The sequence below is a fragment of the Mirounga leonina genome, unplaced genomic scaffold (assembly GCF_011800145.1).
Source record: "Mirounga leonina isolate KUSES-001 unplaced genomic scaffold, KU_Mleo_1.0 Mir_151, whole genome shotgun sequence".
NCBI lineage: Eukaryota > Metazoa > Chordata > Mammalia > Carnivora > Phocidae > Mirounga > Mirounga leonina.
The window spans coordinates 10,165,444-10,177,951 of NW_023270377.1; the positions used below are offsets into that span (position 1 = coordinate 10,165,444).

The window sequence follows — 12,508 nt, forward strand, 5'->3', positions numbered from 1 at the left end:
TTTATTTTATTTTATTTTATTTTATTTTATTTTATTTTATTTTATTTGACAGAGAGAGAGAGTACAAGCAGGGGGAGCGGCAGGCAGAGGGAGGGGGAGAAGCAGGCTCCCTGGCTTGACCCCAGGACCCTGGGATCATGACCTGAGCCAAAGGCAGATGCTTAATTGTCTGAGCCACCCAGATGCCCCATCAAGGTCCTTCTTGATTGAGAATGTCATTTTAGATATCAAGGATTTCAGCACGGTAAATGTCTATACAGCTATCATGAACCTTTGTATCAAAACACTAAAAAAAGAGATCCTTTTATAGATACAGAAATTCTTCATGAGATCTACAAAAATAAATTTGTTGAGAGTTGCGGAAGGCTAGATTTTCACCGAGCTAAGAATAACCATGTAATAAAATGGAGGCCAGCTTGGGGAATAAAGCAGAGTGAACAGCTTGGATGAGTAATGCACCTTTCCAAAATGCCCAACGTCCTTCCACTGACTTCATTGTACAGGAATGCAGCTTGGCAGCAAAACTGAAAAATAATGTGAACTCTTGGCATCTCCTCTACACTGCATGCTGGTGTAAAAGGCAAATAACATCAAAATAGAGGTTCAAAAAATGAAAATGTTGAATGAGGTTCATGTCCTCAGAACATTACCATATGTTTTTAGGTCCTACCAAGAAAAACATTTCCTATCCATCACATTTTCATAATTGCTCATTGGAAAGACTGACACTCTGTTCTAAACAGAGCTTTAATGGCATAAAAAAAGATAATTGGGATAATTCGTGGAAGAAAGCCCACAGAGGTAAATGAGATATGCACATTACTAAGAAAGATTTTAAACATTTTGGAAGGTGACTAAATTATTTTGTGTTTTCGTGCTCATATAAATATCTCTAGTTAGATTGAAATAGTAAATGATACTACACAAAAACTGTTTAAGTGCAGGTCCACTCATTCTAAAATAAACGAAACAAATAAATGAAAAAACTCTGTTGTTTTTATTAAACTCTTATTGTGGGATGTCTTCTTGAGAGCTATTAATAAATTTCTGGAACAAGTGCTAGAATAATACTTAAGATTCTGGTAGACAGACTGGTCAAGCCAATTAAACAGTACCCTTCACCAAGCAGGGACCTCACCAGCTAGGTCTTTACCGAAGCTCACTGTGTCTGACATGTTTGCCACCTACAACATTCTGTGGCCTCAGTCAATGGTCAAGGAATGGAAAGTATAAATGTGTGAAGGTATTTTCATGGCAGATCACATAAAAAGTATTGGAAAACTTTTTGCTCTGAAACTTTGAACTATTTATGATTTAATTGTATTTCAATCCACACAAAAAAAGAAAGAAATTTAAAAGCAAATTCCATCATAAGAGATCTCTCTAGTAGAAACACATTTATTCGTTCTTGTAACATATAGTTGTTGAGCACTGGTGTGCCAAGTTTTGAACCAAACACAGTCCCTGTCCTGAGTCTAAAATTTACATTCCAATTGTTATATTCATTTGGACTTCAAACTCCAACACACAGAGCATATACCGTAACCTACAGTTCCAAAGCTCAATGTTCTAGAGACAAAAGCTGAAAAACTGATGGACACTAGCATTAACATTTATTTTTTAAATACTTTGGGTAATTTTGTTTTAAAGATTCATTTATTTATCTGAGAGAGAGAGAAAAAGAGGGAGAGCAGAGGGAAGGGCAGGGGGAGAGGGAGAGAGAGAATCTCTAGCAGACTCCCTGCTGAGCGCAGAGCCCAACACATATTCTAGATCCCACAACCCAGAGATCACAAACCCAGCTGAAATCAAGAGTTGGGCACTCAACTGACTGAGCCACCCAGGCGCCCCTAAATACTTTGGGTAATTTTAAGATGAATTTGTACTTTAATCTTAATGAAGCCAATATTTCTCAGCACGTTTGATATGCAAATGATAACTGGCAATTCAATAAGGTTGACAATGGGATGAAAGCAGAAAAGAAAGAAGTTAATTTTTGCAGAAGAAAACCTCAGCAAAGTTTTCCCAAAGAGGATGAAAATGGATTTGAGTCTTAAAATTTAAGTCAAGTCCAACATGTGAATAAATGGAGGAGACAGGAGTGTGATCACAGCTAGAATGAAAAGCATGTGGGAAGTGGAAGGTGGGAAACTTCTGGTAGTTGGGTTGCACAGGGTACAGGTACTTCAGCTACAAGTAAACCACAAAAAGCACAAAGTTCCACCCAGAGCTACCTGGTGCCAGAGAGCATATGGGCAAAAAATCTAAAGTCTTAACGAACAGAAACAAATGACATAATGTTGAGAGTTGGTAGATTGAAAAAATCAACAAATAAATGGATAAATACCAAAATGTTGAACCCAGGGTGTGGTGGGCAGAATAATGACTCCCAAAGAAAAGATATCCATGTCCAAATTTCTAGAACCTTAATTAAATACATTATCTTACCTGGCAAAAGAGACCTTACAGATCTGGTTAAATTAAGCCGTTTGGAACAAGGAGGTTAGCCTGAATTGTCCAGATGGCTCAAAAGCAGTCACAAGGATCCGTATAAAAGAAAGGGGGAGGCGAGAGAGTGGGTCTCAGAGTGTAGCAACTTGAGAATGCCATTAGCCGCTATTGCTTCCTGTGAAGGTGGAGGAAGGGGTCAGTACCCAGGAACTCAGGAGGCCTGAGAAGCTATAAAAGCCAAGGGAACAGATTCTGCCCTAGGATTCTTCCTACGGAACATGGCCCTCCCTACCAATATTGTGATTTCGGCCCAGTGTGACTGACCTATCTCAGACTTCCAACCTTCAGAACTGTAAGATAACAAATCTGTGTCCTTGTCCACCACTGAATTTGTGGTGATTTGTTACAACAGCAATAGAAAACAAATCACACTCTCTACAGAGCAAGGAGCAAAAAAAAAAAAAAAGCAGTGAGAATAATTGATAGTTTCATTCGATTTTGATTTTTCAGGAGCATTTTAAAAAATCACGTAGTGGACTTGAGACCAGTCTTTTATTCTTTACATTTCCCAGTGATTAAACGGTCACGTGATCTTAATCTCTGAAAGACAAAATTACTGACATGTCTTGACTTCAATATTAGAAAGAACAAAAAACTTTGAATCTTGGTGGTTGATTTTTTTATTCCCCCATTCGGTTATAGTTTAAGTTTCTCCAAGCACACTAGGACTGTGAAATCCCTGTGGCTGGTTTAAATGAAGTATGAAATAACACTGTGGGGTCAGTCAGCTGCACTCACTGGGCAAGGGAAGGCTACTCTACTTTGAAACGCTCTTTGCAACGGTGCCTAATGAAAACACCAACCTGACAATGCAGCTGTTGTTTCCAGTTGAAATAAGGCAAATTTGAGGTATGATATGTGAATATAATGTATGTCATGTATTCTCAACCTCTTCCAAATTAGAACTAATAGTTGAATTTTTGACTAGGATTCAACTGACCCGTGATGGCAGCAACAGGATTTTAGAGAAATTCTTTACCTTTATAAAGCATCTGAGACAGAAGAGGAATCAAAGGACAATTTATTCAGCACAAAATGCAGCAAGGAGGTGTTTTTACTGGTGGACTGGTCTGATTCTCTCCCAAACATTTTTTTTTTTTTTACTGAACCTCAATTTTGTATATGTGATTCAGGAGAATGTGGCCCATCCCAGCTGCAGGGGAAGTCTCTGATTAGTTTACACCAACCCCAGAATTATTCCGAGTCACTATTTTTGGTCCAGGAATATGCACATAACCTAAGTTAGCCATTGTATTCCACTCACTCCTATTTCTAGGGAAGGTGTATTGTAACAGCTTTAAACAAAGCTAAAGTGACAGCATAGCTGCGAGACAAGCACACAAACAAACAAAAACTTGGGGCCCACTCTACCTCTGGATTTTTTATTATGTGTGAAAATAATGTCATCATTTAGGCCATTTTGAGTCAAGGTTTCTTTTATTTACAGGTGCATTTGGGATGCTAATGATCTTAAATATTTATCTGTTTTCCTATAACACTGGCTCTCAGAGTATGTTAATTTGAGTTCCTAAGAGTTACGGTAAAGACTGTCACTAAACTTTGGTGTTGGGCAAAAATAGTTATAGTCTCCTTGTCCATGCATCTCAAGAATCACTAGCATAGCTGTCATCCTCATAAAACCAGTGCCTTTTCTTGACCCAGTCTTGCCTGGTATGGTATGTAAAAACCTAGTCATGAGTCTCCAGAGTCTTGAAGAACTATGTGTATCTTTAATGCAGGTTCCTTAGGACGAATACAGTGGTTCACTCAGTCTATGTAATGGAAGGTTCCTGAAATCCCGTTTGATCATATATTCCTGTCCCTTAAATATCCTATTCATCGCAGGTGCTAAAAGCCTCCACCTATGTTCTCTGTGTGATTGGCTCTCCCATCCCCTTCCCTTCGACACACACACACACCCACCCACCCACCCACACACACACCCTTAGCCCACACACTCTGGCTGACAACCTCAGAGCCTTCATAGCTTGTATGGTTGTCTGGTTCATGAAAGTCAGCCATCCTAGAATTTGCATTAAAATAAAAATACCCTCTTCCTTGCATCATACGTTTAAGCCTCCCTGGAGGGGAAACTCCTGCTATTTTTGCTGTCTGGGTCATTCCTTTGTGAATTGCTCCTCCTGCAGGTCCTCCTGTGGCTATTGCCCCCACCCTTGTGGAGACTACCCCTCTGCCAGGACCCTGAAGATACTGACTGCTTCTCCTGGTTGTGCCTATCAGAGTTCTTCCTAGAACCCCTGGGAGTGGTTAAATCAGGACTACAATGTAATCCCCTGTACCTGTAAGGACAGGTACTTTAGCTACAGATAAACCACAAAAAGCATAAAGTTCCACCCAGAGCTGCCTTCAGCAGGTTGAGAAAAAGGGCCATTCCTCACCAATGCAGGCTCTTAGCAAAAGTGGGCACAGGTCCTCCCTACAGATGTGTGTGAAATGTCAGGGACTAGATTAACTTGATAGCTTAGAAGCAATTATGTATATATAATTATAGCCTCCTGACCTCCTTATTCCAACCCCCCAAGACACGGCTTATTGAGAATATTTTAAAATATTTTAATAATCTGCCACACTTTTGATTCACCATGTGGTAGACAGAATAACCGACGGCCAAAGGTGCCCATATATTATTCCCTGAAACCTATGAATGTCACATTAAGTGGCAAAAGGGATTTTTCAGTTGTGATTAAGTCAATGAGCTTGAAATGAGAAGATTATTCTGGATTAAACCCAATGAAATCATAAGGATCTTATAAGTGAAAGAGGGAGGTAGGAGGGTCAGGGTCAGAGAAGGAAATGCAACAATGCAAGCAGAGTGAGTGACATGAGAAAAGTGTCAGGAGTCAGAGGATACAGGTGGTCTTCAGAAGATGATTAAGGCAAGGAAATGGATTCCACTCTAAAACCTCCAAAAGAAAGGCTGACTGGACCTTGATTTTAGCCTAGAGAGACCCATTTCAGACTTCTGACCTCCAGACTAATAAGGTAATGAGTATGTGTTGTTTTAAGTCACTAAATTTGGGGTTAAGTAGGAAATACAAGTAATACAAGTTTGAGGTCCACAAACTGTAGCTGTATTTGGGTTTGACTAAGCACACTAGATCTACATCTTTTTTTTTTTTTTTTTTTTGCTCCTCAGCCCTGGAATTCTCACGAAGAACAGAAATTCAGAGGAGTCTTCAGGATTTTCCTCCTCCAGATTTTGACCCAGGGGTGTGGACTACACGAAGCTGCTCTCTATTACCCCCTAGTGGACGCTGGCTCAATGACATCTCTATTCCTGGCCCTGAGGCTAAACCTAGGGATGCTTAGCAGAAAGTTTTTAAAGCTTTGTTGTACCTGAGAAACTTTTATAAATATGGATGCCCAGGTTGCACCCCATACCAATCAGCATACTTGGGGTGAAACCCAAGCATCAGTATGGTTTAAATCTCCTTAGGTGATTTCAGGATGTGGCCTAGTATGAGAATCATAAGGCCAAACAACTCATCCTCACTTGTTGAGAAGTAGGAATCCAGCTATACTTCAGCCTACTGTATAGAATAGTTTCAATGGCCCCAATTTTTTTCTCTGCCACAATGCACCTCAAATTTCCCCAATGTTTGGTAGCAAAAACCTGAACCCTAAATGCAGTGTGATATCATGGGTTGGACTGGATCCTGGTACAGAAAAAAGTCATTAGTGAGTGGAGGGGAGTGGGAGGGATGGGGTGGCTGGCTGTTGGACACTGGGGAGGGTATGTACTATGGTGAGCGCTCTGAACTGTGTAAGACTGATGAATCACAGACCTGTACCCCTGAAACAAATAATACATTATATGTTAATAAAAAAATTAAATTAAAAAAAATAATAAAACAAGAAAAAAGTCATTAGTGGAAAAACTGGTGAAATTCAAACAAAGTCTGGAGTTTATTTGATATTAATATATCAATAATAGTGATGCACCATAGTTATATAAGATTAGGGGGGACTGAGGGAAGGGTATGCAGAAATCTTTGAACTATCCTTATAACCTTTCTGTAAATCTAAAATTATTCCAAAGTAAAAAGGGCAACTGAAAACAAAGCCTGAACTAATTGTCTCAGAGAGGCAGCCAAGACCCATTTCAAAGCTTACTTGCTGGAATACACCAAAAGCTTTGAATGAATCTGGACCTGTCTGCCACCAAATGCCATTCCGTCTCACAAAAGGATTTTAATTCCTTAAGAAATTAAAAGCTCTAGATGCTGAGTTAACTAACAATTTAAATTTGCTTATTTTAACAAGAGCATCTCATATTAATTGAGCAAAGTCACATGATGCTGCTTAAATCAAACCATCTGCTTAGAATCTTTTGCAACAAACTGTGTATGCTCACAGCACTTGTAATTGTAGAATCTCTTTAGCATTGTGGTAATCCTTCAAGAGCACAGCAAGCTTAAGTCTGGCCCATCCTCATCTTTGCCATCATTCTGTCAAGAGTTAAACTGTCCTAGGTGGGGCATTCTTCTGCTCATTCCCCAAGTAGGCTTCTCCCTGGTTAGCTGTCTGAACTTGGTGTCACATTAAACAACAACAGCAACAAATAACCAAAACACAGAAACAGACTCATAAATAGAGAGAACAAACTGGTGGTTGCCAGAGGGGAGTGGCGGCGGCATAGGTGAAATAGATTAATGGGGATTCAGATGTACAAACTTCCAGTCAGAAAATAAGTAAGTCATGGAGATGAAAAGTACAGCATAGGGAATATAGCCAATAATGTAACATCTATGGTGACAGACAGTGACTACACTTATGCTGAGCATTGCATAATGTATAGAATTGTTGAATCAACATGTTATACACATGAAACTAAAACAACATTATTTGTCAACTGTACTTCAATAATAAAAATAAATAGAAAAAAAAGGTAAAAGAAGGGGAAGAAAAGCAGTCTTAATCCAGAAGCCTTGAAAGTACAATGATCCATTGATAAGATGACAACAGGTTTCACCAACCACATCACAATGTGCAAGAGTTTCTTAAAGCTCCTCCGTGGACATCCCTGTCCCCAGGGTTTATTGTGCATGCATGTTAGTGCTCTCTCTGTCCACATGAGAGCCCACACTCTCACATAATGGTTTCACCCACTTTCTCTGGGAAAGGAGGCCCCACAACCATGCTAAACACACCAGCCCCTCACTATTGTGGAAAGAAGTCCCAAAGCCCCCTTATGATTTTCTCAGGAATATCAACCCTACTAGAATTCTAGCTACCTCATTACATTTCCATTGATGTTGGTTGGAATTTGGGATCACCTTATGATGGCAAATGTAGCACAAAGGAAGGTGTAAATAGAAACTTTGTTCTGGTGACAAGGTCCACAGAAAATATTTGATACCCTACAAGTTACTTTCAACAAAAACAATGCTAAACCAAATGGAATTAGATTTAACAAATAAAATAGAGGACTACAAGTTAAATTGGAATTTCAGACAAAAAAATAATACCGTTTTTAAAAACTAGGCAATACTCCAATATCCCTGATGAACATAGATGCAAAAGTTCTCAGTAATATACTAACAGGAGTACCTGGGTGGCTCGGCCAGTTAAGTGTCTGCCTTCTGCTCAGGTCATGATCCCGGGGTCCTGGGATTGAGCCCCACATTGGGCTTCCTGCTCAGTGGGAAGTCTGTTTCTCCCTCTGCTTCTGCCTCTGCCCCTGCCCATGCTCACTCTCTCTCTCTCAAATAAATAAATAAAATCTTTAAACCTGTTACAAACAAAAAGCAATATACCAACAAGCTGAATCCAATAATACATTTAAAAAATCATTCACCATGATCAAATGGGATTTATTCCTGATTTGCATGAGTGGTTCAATATTCACAAATCAATCAGTATAATATATCACATCAATAAGAGAAAGGATAAGAACCATATGACCATTTCAATAGACTCAGAAAGAGCATTTGACAAAGTACAACATCCACTCATGAAAAAAAGACAAACCCTCAACAAAGAAGGTTTAGAGGCAATATACCTCAACATAATAAAGGCCATGTATAAAAAATCCACAGTGACCATCATCCTTAATGGGAAAAAAACAGAGCTTTTTCCCTAAGTTCAGGAACAAAATAAGGATGTCCATTTTCACCACTTTTAATCAACATAGTACTGGAAGTCCTAGCCACAGCAATCAGACAACAAAAATAAATAAAAGGCATCCAAATTGGTAAGAAAGAAGCAAACCTTTCACTATTTGCAGATGACATGATACTATGTATAGAAAATATATATAGATACTATATATAGAAAACCTGAAAGACTGCACCAAAAACTGCCAGAACTGATAAATGAATTCAGTAAAGTTGCAGGATACAAAATCAATATACAGAAATCTCTTGCATTTCTATATGCCAATAATGAAGAAGCAGAAAAAGAAATAAAGAAATTGATCACATTTAAATATGCACCAAAAATAATAAGATACCTAGGAATAAACCTAACCAAAGAGGTGAAAAGCCTGTACTCTGAAAACTATAAAATGCTGATGAAAGAAATGGAAGATGACACAAAGAAATGGAAAGACATTCCATTCTCACGGATTGAAAGAACAAATCTTGTTAAAATATCTATACTATCCAGACTTTGGGCTGGGGGTCCGGGGTCCCGGGCAGTTTTACCACATCCCGCCTACTCCTGGTGCCTCCGAGGAGCCAGCGTCCGCGCCCTACGGGAGTCCGATTACGCACACGCAGAACCCCATGGTGACCGGGACCTCGGTCCTGGGCGTTAAGTTTGAGGGTGGAGTGGTGATTGCCGCAGACATGCTGGGCTCCTATGGCTCCTTGGCTCGTTTCCGCAACATCTCTCGCATTATGCGAGTCAACGACAGCACCATGCTGGGTGCTTCTGGAGACTACGCAGATTTCCAGTATTTGAAGCAAGTTCTCCCCCAGAGGAGCTGTTGGGAGATGGACACAGCTGTAGTCCTAGAGCTATTCATTCATGGCTGGCCAGGGCCATGTACAGCCGCCGCTTCAAGATGAACCCCCTGTGGAACACCATGGTCATTGGAGGCTATGCTGGTGGAGAGAGCTTCCTTGGTTATGTGGACATGCTTGGTGTCGCTTATGAAGCCCCTTCGCTGGCCACTGATTATGGTGCATACTTGGCTCAGCTTCTGCTGCGAGAAGTTCTGGAGAAGCAGCCAGTCCTGAGCCAGACTGAGGCCCGAGAGCTAGTGGAACGCTGCATGCGAGTGCTGTATTATCGAGATGCCCATTCTTATAACCAGTTTCAAATCGCCACTGTCACCGAAAAAGGTGTTGAAATTGAGGGACCACTGTCTGCAGAGACTAACTGGGAGATTGCTCACATGATCAGTGGCTTTGAATGAAATACAGATGCATTATCCAGAACTGCAGTTGTATCCTTCTTCTAACTTTGAACTTGGCTGGTTCAAAGGTATACTTTTCTATTGTAAAATAAATCAATCCTTTGAAATGAAAAAAAAAAATAAATAAATAAAGTAAAGTAAAATAAAATATCTATACTATCCAAAGAAATATATACATTTAATGCAATTCTTATCAAAATACCAACAGCATTCTTCACAGAACTAGAAAAAATAATCCTAAAATTTGTATGGAACCCCAAAAGACCCCAAATAAGCAAAGTAATCTTGAAAAAGAAAAAGCAAAGTTGGAGGCATCACAATTTTGAACTTAAGTATATTATAAACCTGTAGTAATCAAACCAGTATGGTACTGGCACAAAAAATAGACACATAGATCAATAGAATGGAATAAAAAACCCAGAAATAAACCCACAGCTATATGGTAAATTATTCTTTGACAAAGCAGGAAAGACTATCGAATGGGAAAAAGTCTCTTCAACAAATGGTGTTGGGAAAACAGGACAGCCACATGCAAAAGAAAGAAATTTGAACACTTTCTTACACCATACACAAAAATAAATTCTAAATGGATTAAAGAACTAAATGTGATACCTAAAACCACAAGAATCGGGGCACCTGGGTGACTCAGTCGTTAAGCATCTGCCTTTGGCTCAGGTCATGATCCCAGCGTCCTGGAATCGAGCCCTGCATCAGGTTCCCTGCTCCGCGGGAAGCCTGCTTCTCCCTCTCCCACTCCCCCTGCTTGTGTTCCCTCTCTCACTGTGTCTCTCTCTGTCAAATAAATAAATAAAATCTTCAAAAAAAATTTTTTTTTAAACCACAAGAATCCTTGAAGAAAACACTGGGAGTAACTTCTTTGACATTGGCCATAACAACTTCTTTCTAGTTATGTCTCCTGAGGCAAGGGAAACAAAAGCAAAAATAAACTATTGGGACTACATCAAAATAAAAAGCTTCTGCATAGCAAAAGAAACAATCAACAAAACTAAGGCAACTTACAAAATGGGAGAAAATATTTGCAAATGACATATTCAGTAAAGAGTATCCAAAATATATAAAAAATTTATACAACTAAATGCCTAAAAAACAAATAATCTGATTTAAAAAATGGGCAGAAGACATGAATAGACATTTCTCCAAAGAAGACATCCAGATGGCCAACCAACACATGAAAAGATGTTGATCATCACTTACCATCACGGAAATGCAAATCAAAACTATAATGAGATAGCAGCTCATATCTGTCAGAATGGCTAAAATCAACAACACAAGACACAAGCGTTGGTGAGGATGTAGAGAAAAAGGAACACTCACATGCTGTTGTAGGAATGCAAACTAGGGCAGCCATTGTGGAAAACAATATGGAGATTCCTCAAAAAGTTAAAAACAGAACTATCTATGATCCAGCAATCATCCTACTGGTTATTTACCCAAAGAATACAAGAACATTAATTAGAATGGATGTATGCACCCTTATGTTTATAGCAGCATTATTTACAAAAGCCAAATTATGGAAGCAGCCCAAGTGTCCATCAATTGATGAATTGATAAATAAGGTGTGGTATATATATATATATAATGGAATATTACTCAGCCATAAAAAAGAATGAACTCTTGCCACTCACAACAATGTGGATGGATCTAGAGAGTATTATGCTAAGTGAAATAAGTCAGTCAGAGAAAGACAAATACCATATGATTTCACTCATATGCGGAACTTAAGAAACAAAACAAATGAGCAAAGGGAAAAAAGAGAGAGTGAGAGAGAAATCAATAAACAGACTCTTAATTATAGAAAACAAACTGACAGTTACCAGAGGAGAGGTGGGGATGGGGGGGAAGGGTTAAATAGGTTTTGGAGATTAAGGAGTGCACTTGTCGTTATGAGCATTGGGTTATGTATGGAATTATTGAATCACTATATTGTACACCTGAAACTAGTGTTTTTTTTAAAACTAGTTTTTTTTAAAAAAAAAAAGAATCAAGTTATACTGATACTTAAAAAATTGTTATTTACCTGAAATTCCAATTTAACTGGTCATCCTGTATCTTATCTGGCAATTAGAAGAGTAACTCATGTGATCCAAGGAATACCTTTCTGTGCAGGCCAGTACTCAGAATGGGCACAACTCTCTGTGGTCTGAAATGGTGTAGAAAGACGTCCTTTTTGAGAACTCCAGAATATATAAGTGACTTTCACGTTGGATGATGACATCTATGACCATGAGTAATGCTTATTCTTTTTCTCATACTTTCCATATGCCTTCCTTTATCTTTGATGTTTATGAAAGTACTATAGATAGCAATTTTAAAAAGTAATAAAATTATATTTTGCTTTTTCCTTCAGTGAGGGGAGACTTTCCAAGAGAGAGAGAAATACAGTACCTATCAATAGGTGATATCAAAATAGCACACTTTAACTTTTGCTTTAAAAATAGGGTGATATCATCCTCAAGCCTTCCTGGGTGAAATATAGATGCTCTAGAGAAGTGTTTATCTTTCATCTCAGAACTAAATTATTCCTAAAAAATGACTTGTCTAAAGTATGCTGTGAGAAAAAAATGCCATTTTTATGATTGTTATGAAAAATGACCA

The 12,508-nt window shown here is 38.8% G+C and overlaps 1 pseudogene; it reads left to right on the plus strand.

Annotated features, from left to right (window-relative positions):
• The window catches only part of LOC118012630, a 19,729-nt pseudogene extending 9,728 nt beyond the window's left edge, over positions 1-10,001 (plus strand).
• Positions 10,002-12,508: the final 2,507 nt, after the last annotated feature.